Below are 13482 nucleotides of genomic sequence, written 5' to 3'. Positions count from 1 at the left end.
AAACCTTCTGTATCCCCTGTCCCCACTTCCTCTAAGTCACAGCTTGCTCCCAGACCCTGCACCCCTCCACCAAGCCTGTATCCTTTCCTGCACCCATGCCTCCTCCCTGAGGGTATGTCTACACTAGTCCCCTAGTTTGAACTAGGGAGGCTAATGTAGGCATTCAAACTTGCAAATGAAGCCCGGGATTGAAATATCCCGGGCTTTATTCGCATATTCCCGTCTGGTCGCCATTTTTAAGTGCCACTAGTCCGGATTAACTGCCCGTGGCTACATGCGGCAGTTAAACGGTAATTCGAACTAAGTATTTAGTTCGAATTACCTGTTACACCTCATTCCAGGAGTAACAGGTAATTCTGGAACAGGTGTAGCCACGGGCAGTTAGTCCCGACTAGTGGCATTTAAATCCTGGGCTTCATTTGCAAGTTAGAATGCCTACATTAGCCTCCCTAGTTCGAACTAGGGGGCTAGTGTAGACATACCCTGACCCTGCACCCTATTCCCCTGCCCCATGTCATCATGCAAACTCTCTACACCTCCCTTCCCCCATTCTCTCAGGTCACAACTCCCTCCCAGACTCAGCACCCCCTTCTACATCTCTCCCCCAGGCGAGAATCCTCTCCGGCACAGTCCTTCCAAACTCTAATGCCTCCTTATTTCTATCAATCCATCCAGCTTCTTATGTGGCGAGGGAGATTGACAGACTTGCCAGACCCTGGGCAAGATGGAGGGGCTCCCTGCTCCCAGAAGGGGCAGGGCCTCAACAGAGGGGTCATGGCTGGGACAGCTAGCTAGTCTACAACAGAGCGCACCACATCCTACCCCCAGGCCAGCCTTTAGCACTGCCCAGAGCGCACTGTATGGCACTTCAGCAATGATTCAAAGGGCCCAGGGTGGCAACCAGGAGTCCCAGGGCCATTGCCCCTTTTTCCAACCAACCCCCACTGGTGGGCCTATATATGGCCCTCAACACCAAGGGATCAGATTGCCAAAGTTTTTTCACAGCATAAGACAAACACAGAGAGATCTATACTGAAGATGTTAATTCCCCTTGGTTTTCCAAAATGGCCTGATTCTCCAGCTTTCACACAAAAAGGCTTTCACAGATTGGGGTAAGGGCAGGATGTCTGCCATGCTGAATCAATTTACCTCCTCCTAACAGATTCTGGGCCACTATTTTCTTCTGCATGAATCCACTACTCAAGATACAGCATGCAGCTCAGACACCACGGTGTTGTGGGCAGTATAGAGAGATTATGATAGTTTGGAATAAATTCGTGTAGGAGGACAGGTGCGCATAGATTAAGATAACTCAATTACACAGATTAAAATAATGTGAGAATAGGAATGACATCTGGCCCCTAGAACATTCTCCCTCAAATGAGACTTTATAAATAGGCTTTGTGACCTGCAGAAGTGTGTTTCATTGTTCTAGAAAATTTAAAAATATTTTGAATCACTGATGAGTAAAAATCCACGAGGGGATTTTACAGAGTTATAGTGTTAATTGTTTATGTCTACAACACAGCATCTTCCTTTTACTTTTGGAAAGAAAGGAGGTAATTTTTAAAGAGTTCCTTGCCTCACGCTCCTTCTTTCTCAACTCTTTGTGACTATTACCATCTTGTGGCTGGCCTATGCAGAGGACACACGTCTTCCTACTGTGTGTAATAGTGGTCAACACAAATTCTCCTGTAGTGTAATCAGTAAAGGCTTCCAGATCATGAGTTTTAATTCCCAGGTTAGCTCTAGTTCTCTAGATCTCTGTTGAAATGTCTATATTTTTGCCACGGGAACTCAAGAGTCTTAGCGCCTGTTTACACAGCTCTACGGCTTAGACTACAGAGATGTGAATTGCAACACACACTGCTCTGCTCTAACTCTCTGTGCACATTTAGCCACAACCTAAAGGAAACTTAGTTTATGTTAATTTTCTGCTGTTCTGGACAGGAAGAAACCACAGAAAGGGGACAAAAAGATCCTTTTCAAGCATAGCTAGTACCAGTTTATCTATTCTAATGGAAATAGTTCAGCCTTTCCCCCAGAGGGACTGGGGTTTGGATATTTGAGGTGGTGAAAGTTCTTTCTGAAGTTTCATGCTCCCTTGGAAGACACACTATCTGACAATGGGAAAGAGTGAAAGGTCTGTCAGATGAAAAACAAACAAAAAGAGAGCTTGTTTAAATAAAAAAAGAGAACAGGAGAGTTAGTGCATCACTGACTCCAAACAGGAGTTTTGCCACTAAGCTGAGTGGGAGCAGAAGCAAGACATTCATCACTCTTTCATAATATCTGAGAGTCAATAAATACATGTGCAATGACAAAGAGAGAAGCAGATGTAGCAAGATGTAGAAGGATTCTTCTATGCCTAACATTTATTATTGGTTGACCAACAACTGTAGTTCTTCCATTGGTAACTCCTTAGTTGTAAGATAGAATCATGGACCTGGAAGCCAATTTCTGATGTAATTTTGCTGCTAGCTTTTCTTTCCAGTCTATGGTGGGAGAGCCTTCGATAATGAAAGCAATGATTCTTTTTAATAAGTCAAAACTGTATCTATTTGGACAGGCTCCAAAGGTACTTATTTAAGATTGGCAGCTATTAGTAATCTGTGTCTTCCTGTTACAGTCCAATGACATGGACACTTTTCCAAGAAGGCTTTGAAATAACTCTTCTGAAAAAGAATCATTATTCTTTTGAAAGACTATGGAAATTATGCAGTTGTCAACATGAACTACGAACTGACAGATTTATCTCCCCAATAGACCTTGCTGATGATAAAGGTTCTATCGGATTATAATTAAGTGCTCTCCAGAAGGAACTTAAGGAACTCTTTGCTGCAAAAACCTCAGGAAAAGGAAGGTGGAGGGCTGAAATTGAGGGAAATCATATTTTTAACCAGACTTCACAAAAGCACAAATCAATATCCACATCAAGGCCATCATAAAGTCCCTACAAGTTTGCTTTTCAAGAGAGGACAATATTTCTTGGCTGAAATATTCATCCTTTAAATACTAATGAAAAAATTACAAAAGGGAGCGATATTTACCAAAATGTGATCAGTGCATTTCCTGTTCTATTGAATACCTTAAAATAGATTATTACAATGCATTGTGTATCACATGTAGTCATGCTGAAATTATTATAAAATTATTTGGTGTCCACAACATCCAATTTGCTTATATGGTCAGCAGAAAAACCATTTTCCTTAGTCACATTTATCATGCAATGCCCTATAATACCCAAAATCTTGTTCTTAACTGTGACATAGTCACCACTGTATCCTTTCACTTATGAAGAGGTAAGGATGAGAATTGATGGGGCTGCACGACACTCCTCACAAATAACACGCTACTGTTAGGGTACATCTAGATTACATTCCTCTTTCGAAAGAGGAATGTAAATGAAGGAAATCGAAAATGCAAATGAAACACAGATTTACAAAAAGTCTAGACACTGTTCTTTTGGGAAAAAATCCCTTTTCTGAAAGAACCTTATTCCTGAAAACATGAGTTTTGCAGGGTTCTTTCGAAAAAGGGTTTGTTTGTTTTTTCCGAAAGATCCGCATCTAGACTGCTTTAAAAAAAAAAACATTTCTGAAAAAGCGATCGGACACAATTATGTAAATGAGGCATGAGATTTGTAAGTCTGTGCTTCATTTGCATTTTCGATTTCCTTAATTTACATTCCTCTTTCGAAAGAGGAATGTAGTATAGACACACCCTTACTTTCAAATGACCTTGAATCTTAGTCATTTTTCTACAGCCCTTAAGAATCCTGCCGATTGTGGGGCAGCTGTGCCACTCCAGCAGGAAAGGGTTTTAAAGCAGGTGGGAGGGAGCCTGAGCAAACTGATCCAATCAGAGAAAGGGGGAAGTCAGCCAATCAGGGCCATGCTGGGCTCTATAAAAGGCTACAGGCTGAGAGGAGCTCACTTTTGCTCTGACCAGGAAGAACTGGCTTTCAGAAAAAGAGCTGCAGCAGGGACAAAGCAGTGCTGGGCAGGGTAGCGAGCTCTGGCTAACCACTGTTAGACTGCAGGCTTTGATACAAGGGCTGAGTGAGTGCAGTGGTCCCCGGGAAGTGGCCCAGAGAGCATGAGCAGTCAAAAGGATTGAAGGGGGCAGGACACGGTTGCTGCCAGAGAGTCCCTGGGTCAGGGCCCAGAATAGTGGGCAGGCCTGGGTCTCCTTCCTTTCCCCATGCACCTTACCTTGCCACACTAGAGCATGGCCAACATAGGCTGTAGTTTGCCACTGAGGACAGGGGCTAGACTTTGGGACTGCAGTTGACCATGGCATGGTAGGTGCAGGAATTGAGGATAGATGGTATCCGTGGAACAGGGGAGAATGGAGTGTTGGGTATTTCTGGAGGGCAGTCTCCTGAAGCAGACACTGTGGACCAAGGGAACAAGGCAAGTCCAGAGCCAAAGGGTGGAAACTGGAGAGTGTCTGGACAAGGGGCAAGATACTGACCGTAAGGCGGCATAATCCATGCACAGGGGTAGTTCCCTCAAACACCAGCCAGAAGTGCCATGGCAGTGGTCCAACCCGCTGCACTGCCCCATACATCAATCCAAGCACAGCTACAGGCAGTCCCCGGGTTACATGGATCCGACTTACATCAGATCCCTACTTACAAACGGGGTGAGGCAACCCCGCACTAGCTGCTTCCCCCCAGCAGACCAGGGAGATGTGGAGCGGCTTTTCTCAGCAGACACCTCAGCTTGAGAATAAAGGACTGAGGGAAGTGAGGTGTGGGAGAATAAAACTGAGCTCTGGAGAAATGTTTGGCTAGAGTTTCCCCTACAATATGTACCAGTTCCGACTTACATACAAATTCAACTTAAGAACAAACCTACAGTCCCTATCTTGTACGTAACCCAGGGACTGCCTGTAGTTGGATTTGAAATTCCAATGAAGCATGTGATTCTAGCAATCGTCTTGCTAAAAGGGGAGGGATGAGGGAGATTTCTGAACTTGGATAACTAGCAAAAAGTAATAAAAACAGTTTTTATAGTGTGCTCTTGTTAAACTGGGAAAAAAAACTTGTCAAGAACTATGAGAAAGCCGACATTCATTGTACTGCCACCTCTTTGCTTAAGGGTAAGCCTACAACAGAAGGAGTTCAGCTATTTAAATGGTAACAGAAGGAGTCACTTGTGAAAAATCAATGTAGAGCAATGCTGGAAGATGAGCAAGAAATGTAAGAGAGGAGGAGAGTGAGACACGCCTTAGAAGGTTTACAGCTCTTGAGACTACAAGGTCAATGGACTACTGTTTGACTTACAAAATCCATGAGAACTCTCTTTCATTTTGTACAATTTATATTTAAGGACCCAGGTAATCCTGCATACAATATTACCTATGTAATTTTAGTAGCCATTTCTTCCTTTCTGAAAGGATATGAGAGGATAATTTTTAACTGTTTTTGTACTTGGAAACAGCATTCCTGAACACTTTTCTAGCTATATCTGTGCATTATTCCCTTATTTTAAAAAAATCAATTGGGTTTCTGCACTATTTGTATTTACTCATATTTATTGGATAAAGTATGGCATACGCAACAAGCTGCTGTTATAACTGGGCTACATCAGCAGTTATATAGCTTGTAATCCAGAAAAGGCCATATTTTGTTAACAAAGATCACTTTTCAGCATTATAGTCCAGGAGATCCTGCTACTAAAATGACCCACATGTTGGAAGTGACTCAACAGAAGTAGTTGGAAGATTCCTGAAATGTAAATTCTTTTGAAATCTTACCATGTGTAAAGGGTTTTTTTCCCCCCCTTTTGCATTAATCTTTGCACCTGACAGACAACAGCTACCCTCTGAGATTTTCTCAAGGGACCAGATTCTGCTTTCAGTTATTTCCAGGCTACGTCTAGACTGGCATGATTTTCCGGAAATGCTTTTAACGGAAAATTTTTCCTTTAAAAGCATTTTCAGAAGAGAGTCTAGATTGGCACGGAAGCTTTTCCGCAAAAGCACTTTTTGCAGAAAAGCGTCCGTGGCCAATCTAGACGCGCTTTTGCGCAAAAAAGCCCCGATTGCCATTTTCGTGATCGGGGCTTTTTTGCGCAAAACAAATCTTAGCTGTCTACACTGGCCCTTTTGTGCAAAAGTTTTGCGCAAAAGGGACTTTTGCCCGAACGGGAGCAACATAGTATTTCCGCAAAAAGCACTGATTTCTTACAGTAGGAAGTCAGTGCTTTTGTGGAAATTCAAGCGGCCAGTGTAGACAGCTGGCAAGTTTTTCTGGAAAAGCGGCTGATTTTCCGGAAAAACTGGCCAGTCTAAACACAGCCCCAGAGTAATTGTGAAGCAATTCAATTAGCTTCCGGGGAATTACTCCAAAATCATCCTTCTATGGCAAAAGTAGAATGAGGCCCATAAGAGGTCAGCTGTCTGCTGTATTTAATAATAAAATTATACTAATTAATATGCCATTGGATGCCTACATTATCTTCCAACCTCCTAGTAAATACTCAAACTGGGCCAAATTGAGCCATGATTTAAACAGATGTAACTCCATTGCTTCCAATGTCTTACTTAAGGTTCCTCAAATGCAGCTGCCTAAAGGAGGTTTGACTTTCGGTACTTCAGGGGAAAAGAATACAGTGTAAAGTCGAGTCCCGAGAAAATGAAGCACACAAAATCACTAGTAGATTTTTTTTTAAATCTTGCCCTAGAGCTTTCAGATTTGACCACATCTGCACATGCACACGAGTACTTCAAGGAGTACAAGTAGTTCACTTCAGGTTATTTTCTTTTTAAAAGAGAGACAAATATGTAAAGCAGAAAAGAACTTGACCCTAAACTATACAATGAAACACCACCGAACTTACATGAACATTCCAGAAAAGTAATGTTTTTCTGTGGGGAATTTGAGACAGTTGATTTTATTTATAATAAAAATTATTTTGAATCATCAAGCTGTTATTAACTAACTGTAGTAGTTATTTCCAGATCTGGGAAGGATCACTTGATGATTACATGGTCTGTTCACTCCCTCTGAGGCACTTGGCATTGGCCATGGTCAGAAGACAGAATTCTGGGCTTCATGGAGTTTTGGTCTGACCCAGTATGGCCACACTCTGGTTCTTCTTCCACCTTCTTTACTTTAGTTTTGTTATACCATCTTACTGAATCTGGTCTCAAATTAATTCATAAGCTCTGCCAAACTTCATCAGATCTACCTAGTACAATATGGCCCTGAGCTTAACTGGGAACATTAGATGCTAATACAGGTCAAACCTCTCTAATCAGGCACTCTCTGGTCCAACAACATCCATGGTCTGGCATGATTTTAGTTAGCCAGAGGTCCACTTATCGTGGGTGTGACCAAGTTTCTCATGGTCCCATAAAGTTTGTTTACAGCCAGCAGTTCAGGCTCTCAGTGGTCTGTGGTCTTTAGCTCTAATTTACCCCTAAATGTTTTCTAAGAGCTCAGAAAGCAGTGGAAGTGTTGGTAATGCTACTAGACAATACTGACTTCCTATGATTCTGCAAATTCTTTAGTTCGGCACCAGTCCATTCTCAAGGATGCCAGACTAGAGAGGTTCAACCTGTATAACAAATCACAGTATAGTCAGACCATCGCCAAACAAGACCAGATTCTTAAACTGCATATTGAAGAGGCTTTCAAACTGCGTATCATGAACCACTGGTAAAGTGCAGAGCATTTGCAAAGGGTAAATAGAGAATAGTCTTTTTATAATGGAGATTGCCTATCTCTTAGAGCTGGAAGGGACCTTGCAAGGTCATCGAGTCCAGTCCCCTGCCTTCACAGCAGGACCAAGTACCATCCCTGATGAATTTTTGTCCCAAATCCCTAAATGGCCTCCGCAGGGATTGAACTCACAACCCTGGGTTTAGCAGGCCAATGCTCAAGCCACTGAGCTATCCCTCCCTTACTAGTGAGCCTGCTAGCAAGGCCCAAGTGCCTTCATATTTCCATCTTAAAACTTCATGAGGATAGCAAACATTGATTTTGTACATATAGAGGGATACTATGCACCTGCAAATGGAACATGAGTCATGCATGTAATTATGAATTGGAGGAGAGGTGGTCACAGGCCATCTTCCTATTTAGATAGTGTCCATGCGATGAAAAAAAATAGAGAACCATAGTTATGCTGGCAAAAGCCATATAAAAAAATACTTAAGTACATCCAAGACAGGATTCTTTGATTTAAGGCAAAAAAGTAAGTGAGGTTGTCAGTACCACAACTGTTATTAGAGGATAGCTATCCTGACTCGTTCTTCACACAGACAAAAAGTCGATTGATGAGTGTTTTCTCTGAGTATTGCTTCACAATCTTTCCCAGTAGTATTAATATGATAGGAGTTCAAAAGATTACTTTATTGTTAAGACCTATGCTCCTGAGATAATTTGATTTGGCTTGACTCTTCTGCAGAAATTCAATTGCACCAAAATTCTATTCTGCATTTATACACTATATGCGCTGATGACATAGATGGTGATAAATGTATGCTTGTCAAAACCATGTCTCAAATTTAATTTCAAAGCACACAGCAAATAAATTTTATCAGACTCTTATCCAGCAGCCTATTTTGATGTTGAGATACGTTGTTGATCTATCACTATGTTTCCTGGGTGGATCACCGGAGTGATATTACGCAATGTCAAAGCATACATAGGCCTAAAGGTGAAAAATACCTCATTTCAATATTAACATTCTAAGGAAATACACCAACATTTTATTTACACTATTGGTGTCTGTTTCCTGCAGTAAATATTTTCATTTTTAAATCTTAGTTCTGGGATTGAAGGATAAAGAATTTTATGAGTCAAGGCTATATTAACAAGATGAACCTATAACTGAGAATATACATTTATATTTTTCTATATTTATTATTTACTAGATAAATAGAATTTACCAGGTTGTTTGTATTTAAATACATCTAAAGGAAAACAGTAAATATATCATCCAAGTAGCAATGGTGACGGAAAACACAATAAAGTGAGACACTATTAATTGCTTTATCTCCAGCTCTGATTTTTAGTTTCTCTTCTTAATTTCCATTCACGTTTTCAAATAAGAAAACACAGACCACAAAAGAATAAGTCATGTTCAAGAAAGTGCAAAAAGCCATAGTTCAATCAATAAGTATTAAATAAATACAGTGTGATGCCTTTATGCCCCCCCCCCATTAGTTTCTTAATCTCCTTCCATTTATAGTTCTGTGCCATTTTTCATATCAAAATGCCTAGAGCCAATCCCCTCCCTGTTTAAGGGCTCTAAGCAGAGTAAGGCTGTGTCCAGACTCCATGCCTCCGTCGACGGAGGCATGTAGATTAGCCAGATCGGAAGAGGGAAATGAAGCCGCGATTAAAATAATCGCGGCTTCATTTAAATTTAAATGGCTGCCCCGATCTGCCGATCAGCTGTTTGTCGGCAGATCGGGAGAGTCTGGACGCGATGCCCCGACAAAGAAGCCTTTCTTCATCGACACAGGTAAACCTGGTTTCACGAGGCTTACCTGTGTCGATGAAGAAAGGCTTCTTTGTCGGGGCATCGCGTCCAGACTCTCCCGATCTGCCGACAAACAGCTGATCGGCAGATCGGGGCAGCCATTTAAATTTAAATGAAGCCGCGATTATTTTAATCGCGGCTTCATTTCCCTCTTCCGATCTGGCTAATCTACATGCCTCCGTCGACGGAGGCATGGAGTCTGGACACAGCCTAAGAGAAGAGCTTACAGTCTAATAGATAAGGTGGAAGACCAGAGAAGAAAGGAAGCATTAATTCAATTTTACAGCTGGGCAATGGAGGGAACAGACAGAGGGGCTGATTAGCTCAAGTTAACAAAGAAGTTGAATCCATCTCTTAAGTTCTAGGTTAAACTTAAAAAAACAACAAATAGTCTGGTAGCACTTTAAAGACTTTAAAGCACTTTAAACACTTTAACAAAACATGTAGATGGTCTTTAAAGTACTACCAGACTATTTGTTGTTTTTAAATTTATCCTGTACAGACTAATTTGGCTACCCTCTGAAGCTTAAGTTCTAGGTCAGTCAGTTCCTTGACCACAAGACCAGACTTCCTCTTGCTTCATATACATTGTAATTAGCTCACCGTGTATCAAAAACATGTTGTTTTTAGTGTCAGCACGAATAAGACGTGTGCCAACGAAAATATATTTTTTTAACGTTGCATTCTTTACTCATTCCTTTGTCTGAATCATGCTTCTTTGGATTTGTGGCAGGAAACTCAGCTTTCTATATGTGAGTAAAGGTCCAAAACCAACAATAAATCTCTATCAGAATAATAAAATATTTTCTCCAAATACAGCTCTTGGAAATCAAAAACTATCAAGTCTAAAGATGCTGCACTTGTTTGGTTTTTTAAAATAAATTAGGGGTGTTTTTTCCACCTGAATTTGATTCATAGAGTCATAGATTTGCTAGTAGAACAAATCAAAAAGGTCTTTGTGTGAATGCTTCATACTGCACAAATACAGCTACCAGCAAGAATCTATAATATTCTTTTACTCCCTGGTGTGTCTCAAGATAAAGAACAGAAAACTCTTTTCTGGACACTCTATGAAAAACAATTAACTGCACTATCAATCTCAGTGTATTATGATGCACAATATATAGCATGGGGTTTTACTTAAGTTGGGTTCTAAAATATAAAATTTAGAAAGAACTTCATTTGGGATTTTTATTTCACAAAAGCTACACAGAGCAGAAATTAGCTGCTACCCAACTAACATAAAAACAGAATTAATAATATCATGGGGTACCATAAACTGTCATGGAGTGCATTATTATTACTATAGGCAGGGCTGGTAGCACTGTTCCTTATAAAGATGTCTCATTTCCATTATAAGATAGGGTCATCTGGGAAAAAAACTGTACATGATCATGCAATCAAAAACTATCATGATGCATACACGCAAAGGGGACAAATGAAGGTTGCACAGACTTAATTCTGTGTGTGTTTGGGTGTGTGTGATCTACTATTTATAATATGGTCCACTGACTAGGGCCACCCAGATTTCAATGGAAAAAAAGGGGGCTAGACATACGTTCCTACATTCAGTTGCTTGCCCTAAAGGCAGAGATTTGGAAGCTTCTGGTCTAGGGCAGCAGTGAGGAGGCAATCAAATTAGCATGCTGAATTAACTAATTGGCACTGTATGAGAAGGACACACTGTGGCGAGTTGGGGATGAACCTGATGCTAAGGGCTAAAGAAGGATTTACTCTTCCTCACTGGAGTTTGTTTGGCATGAGCCACACTTTGGACACCTGCCTCCACTCGCCGCCAATGCAATCTGCATTTAAAGAGCCAGATCCCCCAGCTGGTGTTAATCAGCATAGCTGCATCTGAGACCTTAGAGCTACATCGCTTTATGTTAGCAGAGGATTCAGCCTGTTGTACACTTTTAATCAGAAGCTCTCTTTAGGGAAGCCCTGGTATCCTTGGCTCTTCAAAGGAGTAAGTCAGTCTTTGTATATCCAACAAGTAACAAGGATATTTATACTGCATGGTGGCATGCAGAATCCTTTGCTGCTGTGACAACAGCCTCTCTCAAAAAACCTGAAACACACATCACAATAGCAGCTTAACAGGAAAATATAAAACAAAGAACATTTTAATATTCAGCTGAGTTAACGGCATTTATTTCCTATCGTTTTTCAAAGCTCCCTCCCTTCCTTTTGGGCTCAAGTCCACAAACATAGTACATGGCTCAATGTATTTACAAGGGAAGAAGGAGTCTATTTATTGAGGCGGGAGAAGCAGCAAAATGAAGACAGACATATGCATGGAACTGAGTGGCAGGCCGCAACTTTAATTAAACTTTAACACAAAAAAGGGGCACTAACTACCCATCACTCATACACTCCTGTACATGGCATTTAATTGCTTCCAGTGTGGGCTCCAGAGTGGATCACAGGACTCTTTACCATTTAATCCATAACTGGTGCCAGAGATACATGGCTCCTTACCACATAACCCACCAGGGTAGGCTTTCCTCTCTTTGAGCCCTAGGACTTCCCCCCCTTGTGAGATGGAAGGGGCAGCAGGATAAGGACCTCAGTCCTTGACCACCACAAGTCTCATCCTGTCATATGAGCCCAATGCCAAACACCAAAATCCCTGATCTTTTACGTATCAGAACCTTTTGTCTTATTCTCTTAACTACAGTGGAAACCAGCTGCAAATTGTGCCATCACCCTCTCCAACAGGTACCATGTGTATTCCTATGTAAGCCGCTGTGGCTTGCTGGTGCTGAAAGGAAGACAAAAAAAATGCTCCCATCCTCTCCAATTAGCCCATGGGAGCAAAAATTAATTCCTGACCCCTTAACAGATGATTGGCTCATCCCACAGGCCAGGTTCCAATTCCTAATCCGGGTGGGTAGGAAGAGCTGATGGAACAGAGTAGAAAGAGGCTCCACTTGGTCCCTGTGTGGGGCTAAATTCTGGGAGCTGGAGAATGCTGGCCAATCAGCACTTCTCTCCCCCCCATCTGACCAATGAGAGTCAAAGACTCCCATGGGAGATGCTACCTATTGTCCCTTGATGAATGTCTCACTTCCTCGCCACTGGGTGTATCCCCAGCCTCATCAATTTCGCTAATCCCATTAATCTAGGTGGGTGACATTTTATTTCGTTTTTTTTCCCCACAGACTAGAAACTATTTAAGGCAACTGATCCTAAGGTGAATCAGTGCTCAGATTTTAACACGGCAACATTTTGTAAAGTGGTCATCATACTGGAATATCAGCATTTCATATATACCCTGTAATACACTGGATAAATCGATCAGCTTTAGAAGCCAGTTTTCCCCACATTCCTGGCAGCCCTGATGTGGTTAATTTCTATAGCCTCAGTGCAGCAATAACTTCTGTATTAACAATTCACATAGGTTTTGCTCACCTAATTTATTCCACTAGTCATGAAAAAATGTAGCACTTTAGCGACTGCCACCTTGCATTTTATCTCTAAGCTGCAGAACCGTCTCGTCTCTAAATAAAAAGAACAAACAAACAAACAAACCCCACACATGCTCTAATATCATATGTAATTTTTGGTATTAGTTCTAATCATTTCAGGAAAGGCATGCAAATAAGACAAGTGTAACAAATACAACCCCCTGAATATTTTTAAATGGCTGTTTGGAAGTAATTTATTTATCAAAAGCTTTTCCTTTGTAAGTTTAATTTATTTTACCTGAATCTATTGTATGTTTAGCATTCTTTTGGTTAAGTGAATGTGTGTGTGTATATACTGATGTAAGGAGGAAACTGGAGTTTGCATGATGATTAGTGAACTGCTTTATTACTCAGAAGAGAGCAAGAATTGTTGGGTGAAATAGACACTAAATGGTGAAAGTCACACCTTAAAAGTGTATGGTTCTAAAAAGATTGATTTGGGTCCCAACTAAGGACACTTGAAAGCATAAACAACTGGTTTTAAATAGAATTGATTCGTAGAACACAAAGGC

General features: G+C 41.2%; 1 protein-coding gene across 16 annotated transcripts in view; it reads right to left on the bottom strand.

Annotated features, from left to right (window-relative positions):
* Positions 1-13482, bottom strand: part of NAALADL2 (N-acetylated alpha-linked acidic dipeptidase like 2) — a 978641-nt gene that overhangs the window by 646455 nt on the left and 318704 nt on the right. The window lies entirely within an intron of this gene.

Source organism: Pelodiscus sinensis, chromosome 10 (genome assembly GCF_049634645.1).
Source record: "Pelodiscus sinensis isolate JC-2024 chromosome 10, ASM4963464v1, whole genome shotgun sequence".
NCBI classification, from domain to species: domain Eukaryota; kingdom Metazoa; phylum Chordata; order Testudines; family Trionychidae; genus Pelodiscus; species Pelodiscus sinensis.
This window is presented reverse-complemented; position numbering and strand designations above follow the sequence as displayed.